Here is a 13,252-nt window from a genome sequence, read left to right as displayed (position 1 = left end):
TCTGTTCTGGCCATGACATCGCCTGAGTTCCCTCTATTCTTTTGCCCTCCCACAGTCGACCACTGCCTCTGCTCGGGCCATGACATCGCCTGAGTTCCCTCTGTTCTCTTTCTTTGTTAATTCCTTTGATTCTTGAGGTAGCATCTCCCGCTCCATTTATTCCATCTTTGACCAACTCCTTTGATGCTACTTGTTGTCGTCAACTCACAAACACATTTAAATTGGTGGGACTGTCTACAAGTAAACAATGTGGGACTATCTATTAACCATAATCTTCTAAATTTTATTACAGAAACACTCGCTGGGGCTGGAACATCTCACACAGACAGGCTGAGGCCCAAGTGGCAACGCATCAGCCATGAAATGATCGCAATTGGTCGAATGGCACGCTCATTGAACGAGGCATTATCAAACACAATCATAAGCACAGAAGAAACTCACCTACATCTATCTCTGTGAACCCGCAAAGACATCCAAAATCCCACAACAATTCCACCATATTGCCCAATGCCATGCAGCAGCCATAAAATCCCAGTCACACATATGCAGATCCGCAACTGTAATTAGCGTTCATGATCCAGGGGTCAGTGGAGAAACATCCCTGTCACATACTTCCTGAGTAGACATTAAAGTAAATCAGTAAATCTCTTTGAATTAATTGCATACATACCTGGCCTTCGTCTCTGATTGATGCGCACGATGCACCTTGGCTGTGTCCCGGACCACCACCTCCTCGCTCTTCACCTCTGGTCCACGGACGGACTCAACGCCAAGGAGTTCGCGCTGCTCCGCTCCATCGTGGCCGCGCGCGCGCCCAGCAGGCTGCTTGTGTTCGGCCTCTCGCCGCAGCTCCTCGCGCTCGCCGCGGTCAACTCCGGGCAGGGCGCTGCCACCGCCTCCGTCACCGACAGCGCCGAGGACGCGCGGGGCATGCTCGTTGGGCGTGGCCCCAGCAGCTCGGCGGCCGTCCATGTTTCAAGGTACCCTGACCCGGCCGGGGAGGCGTGGGCGGTGCTGCGGCGCGCGAGGTCGAGCTCGGTGTGCCGGCGCCCGACGGGGACGGTGCGCAAGTTGGGCTGCCGGCTGGTGCTGACCTCCTTGCCGCGGGAGGTGCTCGACGCGAGGTGGGACGTGGTCGTCGTCGACGGGCCGAGCGGGGCAGGTGAGGTCCCGGGGGGCGGGAAGGATGGGCGCCATGTACACCACGGCCGCGCGCGTGACGGGCCGAAGCGGTGGACGTGACGGTGCACGAGATGAACCGGACGACGGGAAGATCTGACGCCACCGCCAATCTTCTCCACCCAGCGGCGCCATGGCTGCCGACCGACGAGCGCCTCATCGCGGCTGCTGGCCGACGAGGACAGGGGAGCTCAGGTGCTGGGATGGAGACGCACCTACAGGGGGGCCGGGGACGCCGGAGGCGGAGGAGAGGCCGAGAGGGACAGAGGCGGAGGGGAGAGCCGGACGGCCGACGAGTTCGCCGACGAGAGCCCCGCCGGAGCCGTCCCCCATTCGACCTTCTCTGCTCGGCGGCGCAGCTCACGCGCGTATCCATGATGGCGTCCACGATGTTCGATCGGCGTGGTTCAGCGTTCTCTCAGATCTCGCTACTTATAGATGTGCCGCTCCTATCCCGATGGCTACGGAGGTGACAGAGTCTCCGAAACGTTTTAAGGAAATTTTAGCTACAAGTTTGGGCACATAAAACATATAGTACCACCTTGTGTATATGTTTTATAAATTTAAAGTGAAAGCGTAAACTTACGGGAAGAAGTGTATTATGACGGTGAACCCGACAAAGTCAATCCGTGCTTTATTATTAAGGGAAAGACTAGCAAAAGGGCCCGTGCGTTGCAACGGGTCCATCTCTCTTTCAACATCATGATATCGAGTAGAAACGGCTCATCATGGCTCATAAACTTGGTGCAAATCTCTAACATTCTAAATATTAGCAGAACATTCTCATATGGATGTATTTTGTAGCTTACACTATTACACAATGTATGATACATCCTAGATTATGTGACCGAGTCATGTAATTTTCTTTTATGACCGATTGTGGTCCATTCTCTTTAATGCACTATTCCAGCTGCGATTTTGATGTATTTTCTTTTCTTACAACTTTCAGTTATTTTGATTTAAATTGCAACCGTACAACTCCGACAAAATAAAAATGTCATATTATGTCAATCTGATTATATAGTGATTGATTATGCATTTTAGTGGAATCCATCGGTAAGGATACAAATCAGTTTTTACTTAAAATACTATTTAATTTAAGTAGGGTATATTACTTTGTATTAATTTTCTTTTATTCTGAAAACGCTTCTGTATGCAAGTTTGGTCGATTATGATGTGTTGTTTATCAGTATAATATTTTTTTTATTTTGTAACTATATGTGTTGAATTGTTGATTCTGGCACATATCTTCTACTCTTTACCAATTATCGAGGGATTTTATGACTTAATATGCAGAAATAGATGGAGAAGTAAAAAAAAAACATAGCTGTCATGTGGCAGTACAGGTTTGAGCTGTGAGCCAAGAACGATTCATCTTGTAGCTATCCTTGTAGCATGTCTCCATACTCCCAAACGTGTCAAGCAGTTATTAGGTCTCTCTTCCTTGGCTTCATCGTTGTCCCTCGTTATCTCTCTCTGAGATCTAATCCGTTAGATCGTTTGAAATAGTTTGATTCCCGAGTCGCTCCTTGAGACCCTGAAACCTAAAAGACATATATAAATTAGAAGAATTTAATTATTTTTTTGAGACAATTTAATTTAAGATAGCAAGGTGGGACTATTTATAAATAGGCAAATTAACTGATAGGTGGGCTGATTTTATGTGCACGCATAGGCCCACCAGGGGCGCCAGATAGGCCCAGCCGGGGACAGACGATGTCGGACTATTTCCTTATGTACCTAATCCTAAATCAGCATGCAATTGTGGAGTAGAGCAGCTGGATGCAGCCTTTGCGATGGAAGGTTTGATCCCCCACGCCGCCGGCATTATTTTTTTGCCCCCTGAGTTGAAGGAAAATAAAAGTGGACCAGGCCCAGCACGGCGGCCGTGTGGCCCAATAGTTTTCGGACTTAAGGTGGCAAATTAAAGCGGCATATGTCCTCGAATTAGTACCACCTCGTATATATATATCTTCTTATTAAATTCAAATTGAAAGCGTAAAATCACAGAAAGAAGCGTATTGTGACGATGAACCCAAGGAGTCAATCCGAGCTTTATTATTAAAATAGCAAAAGAGCCCGTGCGTTGCAACGGGTGCAAAATGAATTTGACAATTCATATGGTATTTGACTGTTTACCTCCCGTGGTGAACTATAGCACCCAATCAGTCGGCTTCTGCCTCGACTTATCTTTCGTTTGATGTAAAATTGCTGGGCATTCGGCAGCCATGCTACTATTGAGATGCAACACTCATCCTTGAAAAACAAATAAAAATGATACCCCCTCCTATCTAAAATAAAATAAGTGTCGCAGTTTTAAACTGGATTTAGTTCAAGACTGCGATACTTATTATGGATCAGAGGTGGTATTACTCAGATATGTGTATTTGAAAGCTGACATATAAAATTTTCACCATATATGAACCACAAAAATACATATGCAGGAGGAACATTAGTCTACTTAAGATCACTCGACATGCTAATGCTGCTAGCCACACCCTTGCTTGTATGGGACGGGCGCAATAGCGAACTATGTGTTGGCTTTGAAACTTCCCCGAAGAGATAGTAGCATAGTTAAGTCTAAATGTAATCATCTCGTTTGATTAATGAAAGTTCCTTCTTCCGCAAAAAAAAAGGAACTGCAAAAATACAAAAATACATTATTGATCAAGCTGATTAGTCATGGTATAAATACATGCCACTCATTGTAGATAACATTGAGAAATTATCCAAATTTTATTGTTGGATTTGGATTGAAATAAACTTAACTTAGGTCTGAAAACTGAACAAACTTCCTTCAAAGTGTGAAATTATCTGCGCATACTCATACATGCTCAGTGGAAGCAAACCTTTTAGCAATAATGATATACTATCACATAGTATCTCTATCTAGATCTCTAAATAGTTGAAAAACACATGTACATATATTATTGGCTCTAAGTAATGCAGCGACAAATATATTTACTTCGGATAGACCTTGAGTTTTTTATGGAGACGACTACAAGCGTGAGTAATTGTGGATATAAATTGTGACAGATGTGGCACTAATAGAAAATAAAAAGTATCTTGAAGTCTAATTCAGTTTAGTTAATGTCAATACTGCATCTAGCTATTTGCTTCATGCACATAATGACATATGCATAGGAACGCACCTGAGGACGTGACGTGCTCAAAGTTGTTAGTATTTTTATCTCGGTCCGCCTGCAGTAATCATCCGTACATGCATCTAGCTGCTTGCCCTCAGTTGATAAGCATGCATCCAGCTAATCGTCATCCGGTGCCCTGATCACCCAGATATTACTTGTGGCATTGGTTATAGCGACGGCGGCCGCGGTGCTTCAATGTGATAAAGCCATCTTTCCTGGAGTTTCCAGTCAAGGAAGACGACATGGTGATTTGTGAGTACAGTATGGGCAGAGGGCGGCGCGGGAACGGTCCAGGCGCTCGACGACGAACGGTAGCCAGAGCAGCGGATCAGTGGTGGATCAGGTTTTTCTGGATCATGATCTCGTGGTTGTATGCATTGGTTTTCTAGTTCCCATATGGCCGTATTGTTGGCGGTCAGAAGGACCAATTGACGAACCAGCTGAACGAGCAACTTCGGCCAATGGCGTTTGATCGATCTCAAAGTCTCAATTGTGTGCTGATCAGACTGTATTATTCACGTACATGAGAAGATAATCAAATCGTCCTTCTGAATCATGGTTGGCTCCTTGACACGAGCCACCACACCTCAAAGTGGGGTTGCGCACCTGCGCCGCCGCTGTCTTAGCAGCTCCAATCGACCATGGCTGTCCGCTGGACCGGTGGGTTCTCAAAAGCAGCGATGGCAGCACCCCCCGCGTCCTCGCTTGATGAGATGGCTGATGTGTGCGACCGTATACTACCGCGTTCTCATGGTCGAGATGAAGTGCCCCGTCAGATCGGCCGTCAACCGGCTCCTTCCGCCTCCAGGGGATCCACCTCCTCCCCTTCTCTCTTTCCTGAATCTTGAGCCCATATTTATGGGAGGGTCAAGGGAAAACTCCAAACTGATCGAGAGTCCGCCCTCGTCTTAGCTCTCTGATTTCTATTTGTTTGTTGGGCTAGGTGGACCAGAATAATGGGTCGTGGACCAGAATAATGGGCTGCCTAGGTTGAATCTAATATTTGAGGACGCGAGATGAAAGCTGACGTACGGACAAGTCAAGACGGACGGAAATTATAAAATTTAGTACCACCTCGAATATATTTTAAATTCAAACTGAAAGCGTAAAATCACGGGAAGAAGCGTATTGTGACGGTGAACCCGACAAAGTCAATCCGTGCTTTATTATTATTAGGGAAAGACTAGCACACGTGCCCGTGCGTTGCCACGGGAGAGAGAAAAATAAATTTTGCGATGGATGAGCTCTCAAACACGTACTACTAACAATACATGCTGAGTGTGCAACCCGACCACTGGCATATTGCGGCTCACTGATCTGAACTCGTAAGGATAAGCCTAACAAAATGACACGGAAAGATCATGCGAGAACGACATTCTGATGGCCACATCAAAAACGCATGTGCTTCACTGAGGAGCGAATACCAATTTTCATGAAGCAGGCTCGGCCATATTATTGAGACGCACATCATAGCTCGGGGCTTGACTGATTTTGGACTGGCCAAACAATCTGGTGTTGGCGGAGGTCACAGCCATCCCCTTCACTATCCAGTTCTTTGGATCTTTTGTGACCTTGACGCGGGTGAGTATGGTGGCTGGGGGTGGCAGAGATAATCTTATACTCGTGCATGATAAAGTCTTTGCTAAGCTCATCGTGTCAAGGTAGAAGGTGAGGTTATACCATTTATACTTGATGTCCACCTCAACCGTCGCCGTCGAGGTGCACCAGAGTGACGATCGCAAAGTATTCTGCCCCTGCCAGTTGCCACCTTGACTATGCAATTTTAATGGTACCCAAAGAAGAATACTTCGTCGGTGTTGTCAAGATCTTGCTTTTGTCCCCTCGCAAAAAAAAGATCTTGCTTTTGTAGGAGCTCCCATGGCAATATGCAATGAGACGTGAGCATGCTGTTTGGGGAGGTTGCACACACGGGGAGGAGGAACTACCCAAAGCGACGTTCATAATTTAATGTTACTATTTCTTTGCTTGAAGCAATTGGAGATAAAAAGATCAAATTGGTTGTATTTTAAATACAAATGATCTGACAATTCGTCTTTTTTGCTTGCAGATGTTTTTGTTATAATGTGGAATTGTATGATATGTTAATCATATATAATAGAAAATAGAAACTGAAAGCCAAACTCTATCGAAAAGATATGGTCGACTGTTTGTTTTACTTTTGTTTCAGGATATGGGTGCGTGTGCATCCCATTAATATGTGGATAACTCACCACAAAATGAATAACTCACATGTGCATCTCTCATAGAGCACGCGGCAGAACCTGGCGCCGCCTCGTTCGCCTCGCCTGCGAGCTTGCAACACCCGTCCCTACTACATGTTGCATTTTGCATTATGTACACCATCTCATGGCAGACTTCGCGAAGCTTGCTCCTCTCCGATACAGACCGTACGCACGCGTCGGACTCACACAAACTCCACATCTCCACAGTACACATAATGCCCGCACGGACACGCCAGTGACAAGCAAAAGGAGGACACGTGCATGGGCGCATGGCGAAGAGCGGCCGGCACGGAGGAGTGGCGTCGCAACGCTGACATGCAAAGGATGAGCCCGGAGGAGGTACATGCGGCGGGGGTGTAGGAGTCCAGATCGAGACCATAGGCCGTGCTTGGAAGAAGTAGAGGAGGAGGCTTAGTTGCGGCTGTATTTATTGAAGGAGGGCCGGCCGTGGCTGGGTGTATTTGTGTCGTTCACGGCAAGTTGTGGCACCTTATTGTATTAGGACTTTGCTACGGGCTGTGTTAGCCCTTGATGTGGCCCAGGGAGTCTGGCGGGGAAGGGAGCAGGTGCGATCGTTCGATGCACCCGATGTGGTTCCTCGAATTAGTACCACCTTGAGTATATGTTTTAAATTCAAACTGAAAGCGTAAATTCACGGGAAGAAGCGCATTGTGACGGTGAACCCGACAAAGTCAATCCGTGCTTTATTATTAGGGAAAGATAGGGATGAAAGCGTAAACTTACGGGAAGAAGCGTATTGTGACGGTGAACCCACAAAGTCAATCCGTGCTTTATTATTAGGGATAGACTAGTACTAATACAAATGCCCGTGCGTTGCACCGGGCGAACAAAATATATCATATGCCTCAGTCCAATAGTACACAAAATCAAGTAAATCATCTTATAGTCTATAAATGGTGGTTTAGAGTTTGAGAATATGTAGTTGCAGCCGAAACAAAGTTGTTCTTAGATTTATTCATGACGTGCGTGGAATGGGGTGTGTGGAATTTAAATCATAGAAATATCTACCTGGTTGTGAGTATCTCTTCATGCCTTTGTTGGAGTTGCTTAGTGATGCCCAAAACATATCGCATTATACCATTAAATAGTAAAGTCCATTTTAGTACAATGTTTTTTGCTTCACTACGGAGGTAACACGAATTTTCATGAACCAATGTTGGCTAGGTTTAGGGACTGTGTAGCATAGCACTATTCGTGCCCAACAATCAAGCACCTATTTTTAACCGGTACTATCTTTTTCATTATAATTCTCAAAAATTTATTGTACATGAACAATAAATAAACAATTTCTTTATTATGACTTAGACATAGTATTTTCTAACATAATTTTCCCGGTGATTACAAACAATAAATAAATAATTCTAGCATAATTTTCTCTCGAGTTATGGACGGGGTAAAACTTCGATCATGGGATTATAGCTAGTGGCAGAGGATGAAATTTTTTTGAGGAGGGAGACTTTTGATTGATTTCTAGCTGGTTTACTTTGTTCCCACAATCTTTTTAGAGATCAATCAACTCATGACGGGACAAAACAAATGACAAAAAATCACCAGGCTATTTTTGTCTGTCAATCCCATAAATCCCTCCCTTTCCTTCTTTATTATCAATTCCCGGAATCCCTCCTTTCCTTCTTTGTTCTCTCCATTCTTCCTTATTAGGACACTTTCTTCTTATTACGGGACGTCTGGCTTCCCACTTTTTTCCCGGAATCCCTCTTTCCTTGTTATTACGGGACAGCTTCCCACTTTCCCTTTTTTTGCTTTCAATCCCCGAATTCCCTCCTTTCCTTCTTATTACCGGAAGGGTTCCCACTTTCCTATTTTTCTTTGCTGTCAATCCCGAAAAACCCTTCTTTCCTTCTTTATTTTTAGGACGAGAGAACTGGTGTATCACCCGCTGTCGCGAAAACAGATCCATCATGTTTGAAAGAAGCATAGTGGAGAAAATCATACCCAACAGAAGCATAAGGAATCAAGCATTCTACAAGAAGAATGAGGACAGAATGCACATAAGAGGCTGGTGTGCTGCTTGCTTTCTTCAAACAGTCTGAAAGTATGCAAATATGAAGTACTGACCTGTTTGCTAATTGCAATGGCATTATTTTCTGGTATTGGAGACCGTGCACCCCAATGGCCTCTAGAAATTGACAGAAACATATATCAAAGTATGGAGGGCGAGAGAACTGGTGTATTCCTCAGGAACAAAGAACTGTCAGAACTGGTGTATTCCTCAGGAACATACTACATTATTGTTTAGTATGGAATCATACTCATGCTGAGGGTTAACCAAGTCAAGTATTGGTTCAACATGATCTCCTGGGGGGGGGGGGGGATGCAATGGTAAAAAAATTAGCTTTTTCTTCTTACTGAAAGTACATCTATGTAAGAACAGGTGGTTAAGCACAATCCCAGCTAATCTAGCAAACCAGGCCACGAATGAGAGCTTTTGTACATTACCTTGCAGAGAGAGCGGCAGAAAGCAGCTCTACATCTCATGCCATCTCCAACCTCGAATGTGGCCGTCATCCCCGTAGCTGCACAAACCATGGATCAAAAAATTCAGTCGCTGCTCTTCAGGTAAAAGCCTCTTCTTTCTGCCAAGGGTGTTCTTTCAGGTAAAAGCCGCTGATCGTTGTAGAACTTGGCATCATAGACGGCGCCGCTATGCGCTTGGACGATGCAGACGGGTCGACCAGCACGGTGGCAGCCGGCTGAATCAAATCAAGGGGAACGGGGTGTTTGTACACACAGAATAGAGTAGGGAGTGGGGGAGAAGGGGAGGGGTGAGGCGAAAACTGGGGGGCGCCGTGGGCGGAGGCGGAGGAGGAGATGCAGGAAGACAGCGAGAAGGACCGTCGCTGGAGGCGGCGAGGAGGAGGACGTGCGGGTCGGGTTCGTCGCGGTGGTCATAGAAGACGGCGCGAAAGAGGGTGCGGCAGGAGAGGTCGCGCTCCCGCAGGATGCCCTGCCGGTACGCCGCCTCGTCCCACTCGCATGCGTCGAGTCCTGGCTACGCCTGCACCGTCGTCGTCGCCGTCGTCATCTCCTCGCGATTCTTTGCTGCTGGCTGCGCTCAAACGGGATATGTGGGCCTGAATACCACCTCGCGTATATGTTTTAAATTCAAACTGAAAACGTAAACTTACGGGAAGAAGCGTATTGTGACGGTAAACCCACGAAGTCAATCCGCGCTTTATTATTAGAGATAGATTAAGGAAAGGTTAGCACAAATGCCCGTGCGTTGAAACGGAAAAAAAATGAACACTACGACATGACGGGCATATTCGCGACCGCATAGACATGGGTATATCATCCATGACATAATCATCACATAAGCAGACATCACTGGTATCTTTTCCAAAAATAATATCGCACACCTTTACCCTAATAAGCATGGCTCAAGGACCCTCTCCACTCAATTTCAACATGCCGCTTATCCCCAAACGATGGCTTAGGGATGTTAAATAACAACTATGATAAAATTATTTATAGACCTGTATTTACAACCCATCACACATCAAAATGATATAGGAAGATGTAAAAAACATCCTTTGGAAAATATTTTCTAGATTATTATGCTGTTTAGAATTATTATTAAAGAGTTTATAAAATAAGTAAAATTGAATTAGCAAGTTGGATGGAAATTGTACACTGTAATTTCATGTCCAACAGTCCAACTTAGACAGCTCCATCAAATACATATGTAGTGTCCAAACAAATCATACACTGTAATTTGAAGCGAAACTGCCTCATGTACGATCTATTATCATACGATTTGTACGACAAGAGACAGGCCTGTTTCCTGAGGTTTGGGCCCACCACACCAGATGAGTCTTGTCGTGCAAAGATCGTACATAATTTGATCGTACGTATAGCAGCTCTCAATTTGAAGTACAGATTAGACTGATGCATCAAATATAATGTACATCTAAAGTCTGAATTGTTCTCCTTCTAAGATATCCATGAACATTTAGTAGACATTTTGGTTCCATTGCCCACGACCAATTGCCAATCATGAACCCTAAGAAACGGGATCAAGGAGTCAATATTGAACGTCAAAATCGACAGATGAAACATTACGGTATATACATGTAGTTCTGGGGACCTGTACCTCTCCCTAGTGCACTGCAGCGTCACATGAAGCCACCCAGCAGCCAACAAACCAGATTGATCTGTCAAAAGTAGATTCCAGACGAATCAGCATCACCTGTAAATCAAACAGGGGTTTCTTCCACAGAGTGTATATGTCACAGCACCGCAACAGTACACACTCCCCAATGTTTGTAGCAGAATCCCGTGCATCCATATTTTGCGGAGGCTAGTCGTCGATGGCATCCAGTGCATGGCCACGTCCACGGCAAGTCGTTCCAACGACCACGCGACAGCAACATCCTTTTCTCCTTCCGTCACTTATCTTGGGCACCATCATCGGTGGACGGTGAGAAGGACCAACACATTCACGGCCTAGCTGCAGAACTTGAGGTCATGGCCGAAAGCGCTTGCAGGGAACCGGCAGAGCACGCATATTATAGACCTGGGAACACAAAATCCATAACTTAGTTCTTATAGCATGTAAAATATCTTTGCTTGGTTGTAGCTTTGACCAAATCACCAGAAGAATGGGCACCAGATTGCAGCGTGAGTGCAGATTAGCATTTATTTTAAGTGCTATTATGCTGGCCTTTGAAGGTATGGTTTGTTCGGATTTCAGTGTGAGAATTCTACAAAAAAAACTATCTTAAATACCATTGTTATCCCTAAAAAAAATCTCAGTGTAATGGAAATCTATATAAGAAAAGATATGCATCTACGAACATGCAGCGTCCCTTCTGAATAATCATTAGATCACTAAACTGTTAACAGAAGGATGTAAGTGCACAGAGAGGACATGATCAGCAATGGAAAAAGCAAATTTGCAGATAGTAAATAACCTTCTATAGTTAGACTATATACACTAAGAGAATCTGGAACAAAACGATTCGCAAAATGTACAGAAACTTAACTCTACAGCCTCCGGTGCAGGCTATACAAAACTTAAAATCCCTATGTTCTCTTCGTGAAAATGCCTGTGCGTTGTAGTAGTCCGTGAAGGAAAAGAAAATGTTCTGCACTCTGTCAGCTTCCTGCAGAAGTACGAGGAAGAGATGGGCGATGCGATGGAAAAGATGAGTTCAGAGAAGGGAAAGGAACAACTGACCCCATCCTTTACCACATAAATACCTCTTTCACTGCCACCCATACAGTGGACTCCGCCCGAACAGGGTTCGGCGTAGTTGAACACTGACGCAAGTTTTTAGCAGATCAGTGGCTGGGATGGGCGGGGGCTGTAGCCAGGGATTACAGAGGCTAAGTGTATCTGTCGACATACTATCAGTTACCAGTTTCTGATAGTGTGGAGGAAGCTGAAGCCCAGGCAACCCTGGTTCGGCTGCATGCTCTGGCAAAAGTTTTCAGAGGACCCGTGAAGCTTGAGATGGATTGCAAAACGGTGACTGAATATCTAAACTCGGATGTGCCCACTCTTGCTCCCTGCTATGGAGTGATCCAAGATATAAAGGCGGCCCTGTCTTGCTTTCCTTCGTTCAAAGTTGTATTTACAGGAAGGAGGAGTCTTGTTAGCTTTAACACCAAACTTGGGAAAGATCTGAAGGATTATGTCATTCAAATAGCAGGTGAGGGAAACACATCAATAATATATAGCAGAAACATATAGATGAACTATAGCTCTATATAGAAACCATTGCTTTCCGACATACAAAATGGTACGTACAAAATGAGATGAGCAAGAAAGCTTGGTACAAATACACAAATGCAGTTTCTGAACTTACTGTAATAATGAACATACAGATTAATAGTTAAGTAGGAGGATAGTTGTGCGGTTCGTTTCTGTTCTGAGGGCTAATGCTCATTTCCAGAGGAAAATAATCTCAGATTTCTAACTGAACTATAATCCCATGTAGGTATGGTTGCAGAACAAAGAATATATTACACATCGATGTAATCCCTTCTTCTTCCTCACAGAACTAAATAAAAGAACACACAGGAGTAAAATTAGAATAAGTGAATAAAAGAACACACAGGACTAATTTAAATTATGAATTGGGCAGAAACTTTTTCATGGTTGCCTAGCAAATGAAAATAGCATCTTATCATATACTGGGTATTCAACAGAATCAAATACATGGTCAGAGTGTTCCTGAGATTGATGGTTTTTTAACTCTGTTCCTTGACAACATGGCCACTGCTTGCTTACTGATGGATCAGATAGACAACCAAATCCTAAGTTTTGTTTTACTTTCACTTTGCAATTTAATATATGCAGCAGGACACTGTGGTACTACAATTTTCATTAAAGTACGTAGCTACTAAAGGCCCCTAGTCAACATATTAACATCATGGGCAATGTTTCTGAATGCCTGAAACATTACAGTGTGGCAAACAATTCTGAATTATAGTTTCCTGAAACTGACATGTTTCTGTGAACATCTCAAACCTGGTGGATTTGCTGTCTAAGATATTTTCAACACGAATTGGTTCATTTTCTTTTATAAATTCAGGTTCAAAACTATCGCTTCTTAAGAGCAATTTCTGTACCTTTTTTTTTCGATTAAACGCAAAAGCTTTGCGTTTCTTTTCATTGAAAAGGGGGGGTTCAGTTACAAT

General features: G+C 44.4%; 2 pseudogenes; one reads left to right on the top strand and one right to left on the bottom strand.

Annotated features, from left to right (window-relative positions):
- The first annotated feature begins 699 nt into the window (after window positions 1-699).
- On the top strand, window positions 700-1,652 carry LOC123076205 (probable methyltransferase At1g27930; annotated as a pseudogene).
- A 6,909-nt stretch (window positions 1,653-8,561) lies between these two features.
- LOC123076204 (THO complex subunit 6-like) lies at window positions 8,562-9,984 on the bottom strand (annotated as a pseudogene).
- Between the last annotated feature and the right edge of the window lie 3,268 nt (window positions 9,985-13,252).

Source organism: Triticum aestivum, chromosome 3D (genome assembly GCF_018294505.1).
Source record: "Triticum aestivum cultivar Chinese Spring chromosome 3D, IWGSC CS RefSeq v2.1, whole genome shotgun sequence".
Taxonomy (NCBI): domain Eukaryota; kingdom Viridiplantae; phylum Streptophyta; class Magnoliopsida; order Poales; family Poaceae; genus Triticum; species Triticum aestivum.
The sequence above is the reverse complement of the archived record's forward strand: the minus strand, read 5'-3'. Positions and strand labels throughout refer to the sequence as shown.